We start from the raw sequence: 15,341 nt of genomic DNA on the forward strand, positions 1-15,341 counted from the left end.
AGGAATAATAATAAAAGAAATAGTTGAGCAAGTCACTTCTTAAACCTTAGATAATTCCATTCTACCAGAATTCCCTGAGGACAAAGGACAAAAAGGTAATAATAATTAGGAAAAAGATGTCCATTAATGATACAGAAGAAGAGAGAAAGAAAAAGAAAATTGTAGAACACTGGGGAGTAAGATAAATACCCATGAATCTGGCAAGAATTTTTAAGCAAGAAACAAAAGTATTATTGAGATGCAGATTAATATAATACACGCATACAGTTTAAAATTCTCATTTCAAAAATACTGTGCAGAATCCTCTGAGTGTTAGCTGACTGTAATACACATTTATTGTTTATTTCCAACTTCTAATTCACTGTCAAAAAGTAAAAGACATTAGAAAGTTGTCATGTTTTGAAAAACGTCATAAGAGAAAGAGGGGGAAAATGGACAAACATGAAGCTATTTTTTTTGCCAAACATGCTACTGGTTGATCTCTCAGGTATTGGGATACTGCAGGTTGTTGAAGTAAACACTGTCTGGAGAAAACATGGAAGGGTCATCATCAAAATAATTGTATGGTCTCAAGAAGAAACCAACCACATTCCCAAGGGTTGCAATATTGGGTACGTCCTCAGCATGTGGAATATGGAGAAAGCCAGCATTGATCCAGGCAACCAGATCCTATGAAAGGAAAAGGGACAATATTACTGTGATATCTTAGGGAAAAGATCTGTTAAGTAGAAAGATGATAAAGAAATAGATTAAGAGAAACTAAGCTTGTTAAGTAAATCAGCAGATGATTTAATAAAATCTGGGAGTAATCTGACAATATGCCTTTATGCTCACCTACTCAGAATTAGGGATGTGTAGAAATGGAAAACCGGGAGTCCAAAATTGTTAGCAAATTCTGTAGAATTATAGGATAATAACCTACAAAGTGCTTTGATGGTAGATGGGGTTCTTCTTCACTTACCTCATTGACAATGCTCTCATTGTTTATGAAGTCAGCAAAGGCCACGGGAGGTTTCCATGGGTCAACCTGTTTGTAGACAGTGGTGCTGAAAGGTTCATTTTCCTTCCTCTGTGTAACAGCTAGCTTATAACTAAAAGACAAAACAAAGTTGCAGAGATTGAAATTTATTCATTATTATTTCTCTTCTTAAGATCTTCATAGATTATTGTTTCAGGCATAGGTCCTGAAAGATAGTATAATGACAAGATGCTATTCCATGACAGCCCAACTATAAAAAAATAGGGACAATCATAATTCATTATTAAACTACATATGCATTTTGGTTTGATTTTAGGCTTCAACTGCCACGTGTAATTTCATAGATGAGTTGCAGAATCCCAAGATTACTGTGGTGATCTATGCTAACCTAACAGTCATGGATCTCCATCCTGGTAGGTAGTCCATTAAATATACTGACCCCAAATTCAGGAGATTAAAGGTTACCAGGAGCATCTCAAATTTGGTCCAGAAGTTCAAGAATACAAATTCAAATAACATGGCTTCAATTTTCAACCAAAGCAATTTGAAATTTTCAGTATTATTGAAGGGGACTTGTAGTGTCTATTATACAAATCAGGTAAGGGTAAATTACACATGGCGTCCAATAGCTAGCTCTGCCTATTCCAGATATGGTTATAGCTGAGATAATAGCATAAATTAAAAATGTATTTCAGGCCACAATTTTTACCTTTAATTTATATCACTTAGTTTTACTAAAAATCAATCTCTCAATTTTATTTCTATAAACCAACATTTATTTCATACATCTGAAAACTTCAGGAACTGGAGGATTTTTCTTAGGTCAAACACAAGAAGACTTCTCGTAATGAGGTCTGTTTTTCAAACATGATTATAGATTGCAACCCAAAAATACTATATTTGTCAAAGGAATTGTTTCTATTCAATCCAATAATGAATTTTTAATAGAAAGAAGTTCTGGGATTTGAAAGAACTGTCATGAATGGTAGTATGGAATAATAGCTAGAAGAAATTCTGCAGTGTTTGGATAGCACTTTATTCCTTTATATATTCTATTGTTAAGTTCTGCAATTGGAAAGGTTTTTCCAAGCAAATATTTTATCAATATTAATCCACAATGGGGCCTACCAGAAGCCAAGAAATGGATATATAGATTTCTTTAAAATTAATAAATCTTATTCAAGATCCTGAAAGCCAAAGACATAGGTGAATCCATTTTACTTCTGCACTTAGAAATATTCACTTACCGACCCCAGGTGAGGCCTGGTTCCATTGGATCTGACTCTGGCAGATGGTCTCCAGAAAAGCTGACCACCTGGATCTGATAACCTTGTTCATGGCCCCACTTGTTTGTGCAGTTGGACACAAAATAAATGTATCTGGGCATGTTGTCATGGAGACGAAACGCCGCCTTATTCTCGATATCCAAAACTTTCCTCACAATCTTCATTCGATGAATCTTAAGTTCTGGGCTCCAAGGGGCCTGCAAGGTCTCAAAAGCCATGTCATTGCCAACCAGGGTATTTTTCACACCTCAGAAAAAAAAACCAAGTAGAACAATTAGTATTTGAGCAATTGTTGATAGATCAGACCATTCCTGTTGTATGATCAAAATCCTAAAGTTATTTATATCTTAAAGCTTTGCTGACATGGGGATGAAATTGTGATAAGAATATGCAGAATTAGTTTTCCAGACTGAATATGAATAATGTTAACTCAGTGTGAAAAACAACCTTTGCAATTTTAATAAACAGCAACTCTTTCATTAAATAGGATAAATCTGAAAATAAATCTGAAAAGGACCTAAATCAAAAATAAAAGAAAAAACTGAATTAGAGATGTGGCATAACTGAAACATTTCAGATTAATTGTTTATTTGAACAAATCTTTCAGGGAGTTTTTGCATTCTCCTTTATTTGTTAATAGGTAGTTAAAACAAGCTGGGAACATGTTAGCTTCAGGTCTTTAAAACATATATATTTGCCAATGAGGTATCACAAACTTAACTCTTTCCTGAAAATGCCTTTCCATATTAGCAAAAACTGATTTTCATTCATCTTCTCTACTTGTACTTGAGAAGAAACCTTGCCTACAATTATTTAATTCAGGAACATGACATCGATGCATTCTCATATATGCTGGCTTGGTCCAAGAATTTGCAGTTTGTATTCTTAGTATGTTCATTTCTTCTGGAGAATCCTCCAGAAATAATGTAAGGACTTATACAACTCATTATGAAATGCACATCTAAATTAAATAGCACTGAGGGTTCTGTTGGAGATAAAGGACTGTATGTAATACTTTGTAGTAACTTGAGGATCACAGTTGGGGATTAAGGCAAATAGGTGAGGCTGGAGAGGAAGAAATTTTCCTGGTTTGTAAAAAGAGCTTTGAGGACTTTTGTTGTTCCTTAAAGACTTATTTTAGAGCTTACATTACAATTTTCATGTGTTTGATGAATTAACATGCAAGAAAACCACACTACCAATTTTCAACAATGAAGATCAGTGGGGACAGAAGGGGGCAAAACCGGGCCACAGAATATGTGTCCAGCCCTATCAGGAAATATGAGAACTTCACAAAAGGAACATTTAAGTACATTATAATAACTTTCACTTTGTTGTATTAAAAAAGAGTTTTATGGGATCATTGTCCATAAAGCATCAGCATTCAAAATGAGTCAGGGCTAAAAAAGAATATAACAGAGAGAATGTGTCTATGTAACAGACAGAAAGAAATAGAAATAGAATTGGACCCAAGAAATATTATGAAATAATCTTTGTTTGGAAATGCTAATTTTGTGTGCAGATTTCCATGCAATATTTTCTGGCTTTCAACTTAAATCTTCAAATCAAACTAGCAATTGGTTCTTGCTGGAACAGAAACAAGGTCAAGATACATATTTTTTTCTACTTATCACCAATATCCAAATCCACCTTGAAATGAATATTGTGAGTGAGAATTATTCCAAGGACTCTTTCCTCGACTCTATTGCCAAAGTCTCTGACATCACCAAAGTAAAATGAAGTTTGAATGTACCCACTGACATGGACCCAAACACCAACAGCTCCATTTTGGTAAAAAATAAAATCCCAGACAAAGTCATAGTTGCCAAGTGAAGATATAGTCCAGAACACCAGATTTGAATCTGCCAACCCTCCATAAAAAGGAGACTGTATACTTTCATAATGTCATCGTATGTGTAACTCAGCATTCTGCTCAAAGATGCAGATAGCATTTTTACGGCTAACAGGTAATGAAGTACCATAAAAAAAGTGAAAGTCCAAATAACTGGATAAATAAGGACAATCTAGACCCTGGGTGAGGGGAAAGATAAATGATCCAAGTCCAAAACCCGTATTCATGTATCTGATCAACATGGAAGTAGGACTGTTGGAGCCATAGATAGCACTTGCTTCTTGCAAACTTAACTCATAGATTATTCTTTCTCCATTAAACCTGACATCAAAGATACGTGGACCCCTGCTTGCATCAATTCCAAATGCAAAACTCCATCTCAGAAAAGTGACATGATTATTGCAAATCGTATAGCGTGGTCCACGAGGTTCATACTGCAAATGACCTAGATCTTTTGGTGACGCCCTCTACTTCAGGGATGAGTAACCCCCATCAAGAGGGACTTCTTTAACCTTGTCCACTCTAACCTTTCCCTTATTGAATTGTCGCTCAAGGTCTTCCATGTCTTCAAAATACTGTCCATTATAAAACACTTTTGTCACTTTCCACTCAGAAACATCCAGGCTACTATGATCCACTTGGACCTCAAGCCCAATGGGATGCAAATAAAAGCCAGTAACATTCTGGAAATGACTCACCCACATTTTGCGATCTCCTGATTTTAGCTCGGGTGGCAATTGATGAATATACTGTATATTGCTTCCATTGTAATTTAGAACCTCTTGCATGAAATTTGCAGCCTTAGGATATTCATCCCTTAAGAATCGATTGATTTCATTAAAATCATTTGCTAAAACAAATCTTTGAGAATAAGACAGTTTCTCTCCATATTTTTGTGCCGTGATATCTTCATGATATGTTGGTTCTGGAAGAGGACCCACCACAAATTCTGTCACATTGGGATCCACCTGATTTCCAAAATGGATCACAGCCAGAGCTTCCTGTACTGGCTGAGATCCTTGATGATCTAAGAATTGCAATACTTGTGCTTTGGGAGGGAGCTGCAAGGTGATCAAATAAATGCAGTTGTCTGATGGCTTGTGTTGAGTCCTTGGCGTAAAGCAGACGCGAGAAGCAGTTGTAGTTCTCAGGTTTCCTTTTATTCTGTGTTCAGCTTACAAGTGAAGGCTTCAGCAACGCCCAAAAGCTCCTAGCCTCTTATATAGGCAGTTCCCGGGTCAATGTGTTACTTTTCCCGCGCCAGCACCCGCGCATGCGCACAGGCGCTGGCGACAGCCTGTCTGGTCCCGGGCAGCTTGCACCTGCCCGGGACTGCCTGCAAACGCCCCCGAGCCCGTTTGCAAGGCTCGGGACATAACACCCCTTTCCCCCGGGCTAAGACTACTACCAACATACAATTATTTCTTGATGCAGTGTTCTACTCCCCAGTGCTCCTACTGTTTACTGGCTTTTGTTTGGCCAGCAATGTTATGTAATCCTTTAAGTATTTAGGAGATTTCCTTGTTCTCTGTGACCTTCTCAGCTCTGGGTTTCTGACAGGTGTTTCCTGACTGAGGGGAGACGTGAGCCTGTTCTCCTTATCATGCCTTGGTGCCTTCCAAGGACTGTGCCCCGATGCCTGGCCTGCTTGCTCGCCCACCGAGCTCGTCAGGCCAGGGCCTCTGTCACTTTGTGACCTGGTTGACCTGCCTAACTGTAAGCCCTCGGGCCCCTTGAAGTGATAGCCACTGCTGGGCGTCTCTATAGAACCTCCTAGGTCCGTCCAAGACCTGTCAGGAGGCTGTCGAATCCCTAAGCCCCGTTCTGTGTCCGGGCTCGTGTGGGTCTCTGTACCTTCCCAAAACTCAGTTACTCCCTGATTTGGGCTAGAGGTGTTGTGGTTGGGACTTGGTTCCTCGACCACCTCCCTGTACGTTTGACCCCCTATAGGACTTGGGGTAAGGTCAGGCCAACTCTGGGGATTATGTGCCAGCTCTCTTGCGGGGTATGATTTATTGGGATGCTCCCGGGTATCCTCCCTGACTGGAGTACTGTGCTGTGCAGGTGAATAGTGATTGTACCACCGGGGTGACTCCCTGGCTGGAGTAGGCGTGAATGCCTGGTAGTTGGATAGGCTCTTAGAATTCCTGTTTGGGGCACTCGCGGAATCTTGGAATGGGCCGTTTGTGACTCCATGATTGGAGGTGGGCAGCAGCTCGTGCCCCTCCCTTTGCTCTAAAGGGTCCCCCTCCCCCCCGGAAAAGACCCAGGAGTCTCATCTGAAAGGTCCCGCCTAGGGCGGAGTTGGTCGATGTGCCGACGCAGGACACGACCATTGTCCAAGGCTACCTCGTAGGAGAGAGGACCTGTGACCCTGGAAATAGAAGCGGGGACCCATGTATGACCAGGCCCGTAATTGCGAGTCCAAACTGGGGCACCCACAAGTAGTTGTCTAGGTGCCCTAGGATGTGAGGTAGATGAAGGCAGTCTGTCCGGATGCAACCGGTCAAGCTTCGTAGTAAGTTTGCGCCCCCAGCGAAGTTCAGCTGGGCTTCTCCCTGTAGAAGTGGACGGTGTGGTGTGGTAAGAAAGGAGAAAGTCAGCCAACCTGTGATGCCACTCCCCATAGGTGAGTCTTTTCAAGGCGTCCTTTGTGATGCGGACCATGCGTTCAGCCATACCGTTGGTGGACGGGTGGAAGGGTGCAGAGGTGGCATGACGAATCATGTTAGCCTGTAAGAAAGCTTGGAATTCGGAGGAAGTAAATTGAGGGCCGTTGTCAGAGACGATGACACCTGGGAGCCCGTGTGCAGCAAAAATCCCCCTCAGTACCTGAATAGTCTTTGCAGTGGTGGTGGATGAGACAGGTACAACCTCAAGCCATTTTGAATGATTGTCAACGAGGACCAAGAAGAACTGGCCCTGAAAGGGCCCAGCGTAGTCAATGTGCACCCTAGACCATGGGGACTGTGTATCCTCCCATCTATGCACAGGAGCTTGGGGCATCTCTGGGCGAGAGCGCTGGCACAGGTGGCATGCATGCAACTTAGCCTCAATGTCCTTATCTAAACCAGGCCACCACAAGTGGCTGCGCGCAAGGGCCTTCATGCGAACAATGCCAGGATGACCCTCGTGGAGGGACTCTAAGATCCTAGTCCTCATTGAGGTGGGAATGACAACTCTGTTTCCCCAAAGCAGACAATCCTGAGAAGTGGACAACTCGTTCCTTTTGGACCAGAAACTCTGAAACTCAGGACTAGGGCAGTGCTCAGGCCATCCAGACAAAACCCAAGAAAGGACACTTGAAAGTGTGTGATCTGTGCCTGTTTCAGCGGCGACATCCCTGGCATTCAGAGGGGACTCGGGCAAGGCTTGGATGGATAGAATGTTGACAGCTGGCGCAGGGTCAGCTTCTACTACTGGCAGGGGCAATCTCCTGAGGCCATCAGCATGGCCCATTTCTTTCCCAGGCTTGTGGAGTAAGGAAAAATCATATGCAGACAGAAAAATAGACCACCTAAGCATTCTAGGGGAAATGATTTGGGGAGTTTGTTTACGTGTGGTAAACAGTCCCAGCAGAGGCTTATGGTCAGTGAAGACCGTGAAATGCCTGCCATACAAGAAAACATGGAATTTTTTAATTCCAGCAACAACAGCCAGAGCCTCCCTGTCTATCTGAGCGTAGTTGCGCTCAGCAGAAGACAGTGTTCTGGAGTAATATGCAACAGGAAACTGAGTTCCATCAGACCTGAGGTGGCTCAGGACGGCTCCTACCCCGTAAGGGGAAGCATCACAAGCGATGCACACAGGAAGGGACTCATTGAAGTGTGCAAGTACACTGTTAGAAGTGAGTAAGGCCTTGACCTCAGTGAAACTAGCCTCATGTGTTTGTGACCATTGCCACACTGCTTGTTTGTCTAATAGCCTGTGAAGAGGCTCAGCTACACTAGCTTTATGTGGAAGAAAGGAATTGTAGAAATTCAGGAGGCCCAGAAAGCCTGAAGTTCGGCCTTAGACTTTGGCCTAGGTGCTTCTAAAATGGCAGTTAGTTTGGATTCAGCAGGGTGAATCCCAGCAGCATCAATTTTGAATTCCAGAAATTCAGTAGAAGGCACCCCAATTTTGCATTTGTCTCTTTTGAGCCTGAGGCCTGTTTTCCTGAATCTTAACAGAACAGCCCTTAGCCTTTCAGCTAGAATGTGTGTGGAGTCTCCTGCAATTAAGACATCATCAAAGTAGGGGCAAACCCCCGGTATGCCCCGTAGTGTGTTTTCCATTACGCTTTGGAAAATCCCAGGAGCGACATTCACTCCAAACTGTAGCCTTTTACCTTAAAGGCTCCCCTGTGGGTCACAATAGTCTGAGCTATAGCAGCATCATCATCAACAGGCAGCTGGTGATACGCTTGAGCTAGGTCAAGCTTTGCAAAAACGCGCCCCCCCTTGAGGGAGGCCAGAATATGACTGACCACAGGAACAGGATAGGCATGTTGCTGCAATGCCTTATTCAGAGTGCATTTGTAGTCAGCACAAATGCGAATGTCCCCAGTTGCCTTTAGAGGCGTGACAATGGGGGTCTCCCAAGGGCTGGAATCAACAGGTTCTAGGATTCCCTGTTGGATCAGTTTGTCTAACTCAGTGTCAATTTTACTCTTTAAAGCAAAAGGGACCCTTCTTGCTTTAATTCTAATGGGTGTGACAGTGGGGTCTAGTTTTAAGGACACAGGGGGTCCCTTGAATGTGCCCAGCTGGGGGCTGAAGACATCTGCAAATTCTTTGCAGACTTCCTGTAGGTAGAGTGTTTGTAAGCTGTTGAGCCCCGTGACGTGTATCCCCAAGGCTTCAAACCAATCGAGTCCTATGAGACTCGTTCGTTCACCCCCTACTACTAATATGTCTAGTGGACCTTCAAAATTCTTATACTGTACATTAAGGGTGGCCTCCCCCTTAACACACACTCTTGAATTTTGAAAGTCTGTTAACACAATGTCTGAAGGCCTTAATTTAGCCTGAGTTCCACTGCCGGAACAAATCTTCCTAAATGTATGTAAGGATATGATTGAAAGGGCAGATCCCGTGTCTAGTTCCATAGTTAATGGAACCCCTTGTAGCTTCACCTTGAGTGACAGCTTTTTCGTGATGGGCTTGTGTGTGCCTGTCCTGAAGATGCTTCTTCGCGAAGCGCAAAAACCTACCCTATTCTGGCTGGGGACCCTGGTACCTTTCAGGCGCAGTTCTTCCTGAGGTTGTACCTTTCGTCGGCCCAGACACACAGCTGCAATATGTCCTTGTTTCCCGCACGCCCGGCAGATAGCGGAGCGGAACTTGCAATCGGTTCTCCTGTGGCGACCTCCACAGCCGATGCACTTGAGGGGAACTGCAGAGCTTCCTTTCTGATTCCCTTCCTTCGTGGGGTGGAGACGGTCGACTTCCTCGTCCGGATCCTCCTCGGAGTTCCCTTGGACGTCCTCGTGGTGCACGGATGCAACATCTGGACTGTTCCTGATCGGCCGCATGTTTTTGACGGCGCCGCCTGCTGCTTCTTCTGCGGTGACCTCTCTTAAGGCATCTTGGAAGGACAATTCTTCTTTGGCGAAAAGCCTCTGTTGTAGATCTCGATGCCTTAAGCCGCATACGAATCGGTCCCTCAGTCGTTCTTCGAGGTCCTTGAACTCGCAGTGCTTGGCGGCCTTCCTCAATGCGGCGATGTATTCTTTGGCCGACTCTCCAGATCATTGATCCCTCTGCTCGAAGGTGTGGCGCCATGCGATGACGGACATCTTGGGCTGGAAGTACTCCTTCAATAGCGTCTTTAGATCTGTGTAGCTGACAGACTCTAACGGGACAGGTGCTGCAAGGTTCTCTGCGATTTCGAAGGCGTCTTGACCGCAGACACAAAGCAGGGTGGCAGCCTTCAAGCTATCTTCCCTCACTTGGTTCACCTTGAGGTAATTTTCCACCCTGGCTACGTAGGACTCTCACCGCTCTGGATGTGAGACATCGAACTCCGAAAGCCTTCCAACCTTTGCCATTTCAGGAGACGGGTCTACCAGCCAGCCTACCCCCGAATGCGCACTGGATTGGCGGGTAGCTGCCGAGTCAACGCCGTTCCGTCGTTCCGCCGCTCAGGACTCACTTGGGTAAGCTTACACCTCTTCCTTTCCAGGCGATGTAAGGCATCCCACCTTCGTCACCAGTGTTGAGTCCTTGGCGTAAAGCAGACGCGAGAAGCAGTTGTAGTTCTCAGGTTTCCTTTTATTCTGTGTTCAGCTAACAAGTGAAGGCTTCAGCAACGCCCAAAAGCTCCTAGCCTCTTATATAGGCAGTTCCCGGGTAATTGTGTTACTTTTCCCGCGCCAGCACCCGCGCTTGCGCACAGGCACTGGCGACAGCCTGTCTGGTCCCGGGCAGCTTGTACCTGCCCGGGACTGCCTGCAAACGCCCCGAGCCCGTTTGCAAGGCTCGGGACATAACAGCTTGGCTTGAGGTGTCTCCACTAGTGGCACTCCCAGGCTGGACTGTAAATACCTCTTTACTTGCCTTATCTCTTCTGGAATTAAATCTTGAAATACCTGGCTGCCAGCATCCTGACAACTTTCCTCTTGCCTCTTTGTCTGGGAAGAACTTTCACAATCTGTGGGGTTTTCTCCTGTATTTTGGAAACTCAAGACTAAGATAATAATGATGGTGATGCCTATTGCTACGAGACAATAAATCAGTTTGGAATTCATTTTTCCAAACCTGTTGACAGAATCATAAAGAAAAGTTTGTTAAATCCCAAATTATCCCTTTTTAATCCTAAACACAAATAATAAAGACACTTGTTGAGCATGTAAGTTTCAGAAGTATAAATTCCTTGCATTTAGAAAACAATCCAGAAATTGTGCAAAAATAAGCAATCATATATTCACATTTTCCATAATCTTACCATCTAGTCAGGATACTCCTGTTTTCATTAGCTAAAACTAAGAAGTCAGAAAAAGGCAATGGCTGGACTCTTCTAAAGCAGCTAGATGTTTTGCTCAAGGAAATTATACATAGGTTAAAAGGGAGGAGATCTCATATGCAAATGTGTCTTTAAACTATAATCTGTTTTGACAAAATGCAATAAGGAGAGCTTGAGAAAGCTCTTGTGCTACTCTTTAATCATTTTTCAAGGTGTCAGTGTTCAACATAATTCATTTCTCCCTATTGTAGAATGGTTTGGCTAGATACTACCTTCTGTATACAACAGGTAAATTTATGTCTCTTCATCCAACTATTTAAAAGATAACGTAAGTTCCAGAATCAGAGTCACACTTTGATTGCCTCTTATCCTTTTTTTTTTTTTTTTTTAATGAACCTGGACCTTAAAGATTGTTCTTTGGTCACCATTTACTCTATTGTTAAAATTATTTTTAGTAGTAGAATTCAACAAATTATAACACCAATAGGGGAAATAACAGGTTATTTGTTTTGCAGTGAGCAAACACTTGGACTTGAAACCCAACTGATTGCAAATAATAGCCAGTGACTTTCTGAAAATGACTCACCTACATTTTACAATCTTCTGATTTTAGCACCGGTGGCATTTGTTTACCTTTTTTTAAATTTGTCAGTTTCATATGGCTACATCAAAAAGTCAATAGTCACAATTAAAACTAGTAATGCATTAAAACAATCATAATTAAAAATGTAAAACAGCCACAGTTATGGAGTCATTATAAAATTTCACAAGTTCCCTGGCGCCCCCAGACCTGATAACAAAGCCAAGTCTTTAGGGACTTTCTGAACATGGATCTCACCTTGCTTTGTGGGGGAGGATGTTTTATAAGGCAAGTGCCACTGCAGAAAAGGCTTGCCTCATTGGACCAGTCAAGGTAGATCCCTAGTAGACAGAAATCACAGCACACCTTCCCTGCTAGACCTAAAAGGACAGGCAGACATAATTAAGAAAAGATGGTCCCTCAGATAACCCAGTTCCATGAAGGACTAAAGATTAAAATCAGTATCTTCAATTGGACCTGGAAGCCAATTGGCAACTGATCAGCTTGGGGGCAGAGATGTAATATTGCTCTTCTAGAAGCACATATAACTGCCTCTGCCACTGTATTCTGCATCAGCTGAAGCTTCCATATACTCTTCAAAAGCAGCCTCATGTAGGATGCATTACACTGGTTAAAGCAGGAGGTAACTAGGGCATAAATGACTATGAACAGAGCTTCTCCTCCCCAAATCTAACAATAGCTTTAGAAATCTTTCCAGGCAAGTCAGAAGAACCTATTTTAATTAGATACTAAATTATATGATGAAGTTGAAATAAAGCCAAATTACAGATTCATAGAATCAAAAGGGATCTTACAGTTCATATAGTCCAAACTTCTGTTCTTTGTGAGATGGATGAAGGGGAAGATCCCAGCAAGATTTATGGTAAGATAGGAAAAGAAGTAAATAATTAATAAAAAGGTAAATACTATTTAATCATGGAATTAAATACAAAACACAGTTTAATCCCTGAAATTTCTTAACTAACATTTTTCCTTAGCTGTTTGTTAAATACTTCTTTGATTTCATTTATAAATAAGTGAGAGACTTCTTGTCAAAGTGAAAAAACACATGCATTATTACATTTTGATAATTCAGTGGCTTCATTCTTGACATCTTCCCTGTTTTTGAAGGCCAATAACTATGTTTGGAATGTTGAGAAGATCTTATGGTAGTCTCATCAATGGCTTCTGGCAAGGATGTTGAGTTGTCAAACCTATTTGAGTATGTGTAGCCTTCTGGGAACTTTGGAGCTTGTCATGTTACAAGACACATTGAGAGCTTAAGTGCCTACTTTGGCCAATATAAGAATGATGATTCATAGGATTTGTTTCAGGATTTTAGGATTGACTGATAATAACACTGAAAGCATGTTGGTGATGGAAGAAACAGCTGTTTAAATCACTTACGGCATTAACTGGAGCCTTTGAAGTTATCAGGCTGTTCGTTCTTAATTGCCTGATAATCTAGAAGAGGCTTGTAGTCTGAATTTCATTGGCTGTGTATTTTCCTTTTATTTCCAAACCCTAAATGGGTTTTTATTTTTTAATGCAGAAAGAAAAAAAATTGAATGCAAAAGCAGAACTTCACAGAAAACTCACTAAATGAACCAAGATCTTTCACTGCAATCAGCAAAAAAATACAATAAAATAATAGTGAAATATTATCAGCACAGTTTGATTTGGATGAAAATTGTTGGAGTCTCCAAGAAAAAGCATTTAATCACAAACCAATGAAAAACTGGGAAAAAGAAGGCTAATAGTTATGATGATAAAATGTAAGCTACATTTATGATTCTATTAATAGAGGGATAGAATAGAGATCACATGAAGTATTGTACAAAGCCTTAATAAGACAACGCTTGGAATGCTGCTTCCAGTTTTGGTCACCACTATATTAAAAAAGATGTTGAGACACTGGAAAGAGTACAAAGAAGAACAACAAGGGACTAGAGGCTAAAACTTATGAATTGGGTTTGTCTAATCTAGTGAAAAGAAGGACTAAGGAAGACATGATAGTAGTGTTCCAATATTTAAGGGGCTTCCACAAAGATGGGGGGGGATGGGTCAACATAGGGTATTTTCCAAAGCACCAGAAGGTAAGACAAGAAACAATGGATGAAAACTAATAAAGGAGAGAAGCAACCTAGAACTAAGGAGATCAATGGTGAGAACAATTAACCAGTGGAATGCCTTGCCTTCAGAAGTTGTGTGTGCCCCATCGCTGGAGGCTTTTAAGAAGAGATTGGACAGCCACTTGTCAGGAATGGTATAGGGTCTCCTGCTCAGGCAGGGGGTTGAACTAGAAGACCTGCAAGGTCCCTTCCAACTCTGTTATTCTATATTTTATGTTCTATTCATTACCAGAGCTTCTAACACCTGTGTACAGTAAATTACCTAAAATTAAGTTAACGAGGTTTTTCTTTGGATAAAGACAAACAAATCCATTACCTATCACAACAGGGACATTTACTTAAATATTGTTACGTATACTACAATATGTTCAAAAATCTCCTAAAATGTTCCTATTAAGATGAAACTATAAAGCAGTGGTTCTCAACCTTTTTAATACCGCGACCCCCAACCGGTCATAAGTCGAGGACTACTCAACTGGTGCAGCACCGTTTGCAGAATGGGACTTTTGGCGGCCTCAGCAGGGCAGAGACAGCCTGGACAATTCCTATTGGCTTTGGAAAGCCAATAGAATTAGACTCTATTCAAGAGAGTCTATTCTATTGGCTTTCAAAAGCCAATAGAATAAAAGGGAATAGCACAGCTAAGAAAAAGGGGAAAAAAATGGCGGACTGCGTTGTTTGGCGACCCCCGTGAAATGGTTGTTCGACCCCAAATGAGGTCCTGACCCACAGGTTGAGAACCACTGCTATAAAGCAACGATGTTTCAAAGAGGAGAAAAACAGACGGCTGATGCAGAGGATGGGACTTTTATTTCTTCAAAGGCCATTCCAAGCAATAAAAATAGACTTATTGATTGAAAGGGAAGTGTGTTTATGGAAACCTGCTGGTACAGGAAAAAACCTAGAATTAGACTTAAAAAAGAAATTTAAAACTGTGTAATGGAATAAAAGGCAATACTGGATTTATGGATTGTTTTAAGGATTAAGATTCAGAGTTAGAAGCAACTAACTATATATACATACAGGAGCGTGATTATTAGAATAGATAGTTTAAACAGATTAAGAATGTATCGGATTTTACTTATGTAGCGTTTGGGAAATATATGAAAATTATTATTTACTGGAATTGAAAAAAGGATCACTGTTTAGATTGGGATGCTTTTAATAATTTATGGAATGTTTTAAATTACTAGGATGGATTTCTTGTATGACAACAACAAAGACATGATAAGGCATAATAAATTGGAGAAAATTTGAACTTTGTTTAATAAATATGAATGAATTAAGGTTTAATATTATTTTGTTATTTTAAGGAGATGGATTGACTTTGGGGTTACATATACATAGGGCTGATCAATATTTTATTGCTATTAAGATATCTATTGTGTAGTGGAAGAAGAAATAAATAAGTTTGGTGATAACATGAGGGATGTGAGAGATTAAGAATTAGAATTGATAATTTTTTGTTTTAAATTTAAACTATTGTAATTGTAAACAGATAAAGTTATAATACAGGTTTAATAGTGATAGAAATTTAAAATAGAAATGGAATATTTAAATGTATTTT

At 41.2% G+C, this 15,341-nt stretch overlaps 1 pseudogene; it reads right to left on the minus strand.

The window, feature by feature from the left end:
* Window positions 1-468: 468 nt before the first annotated feature.
* Window positions 469-10,847, minus strand: LOC120302371 (annotated as a pseudogene).
* Window positions 10,848-15,341: the final 4,494 nt, after the last annotated feature.

Source organism: Crotalus tigris, unplaced genomic scaffold (assembly GCF_016545835.1).
Source record: "Crotalus tigris isolate CLP2741 ecotype Arizona unplaced genomic scaffold, ASM1654583v1 scf7180000024430.1745191, whole genome shotgun sequence".
Classification (NCBI taxonomy): domain Eukaryota; kingdom Metazoa; phylum Chordata; class Lepidosauria; order Squamata; family Viperidae; genus Crotalus; species Crotalus tigris.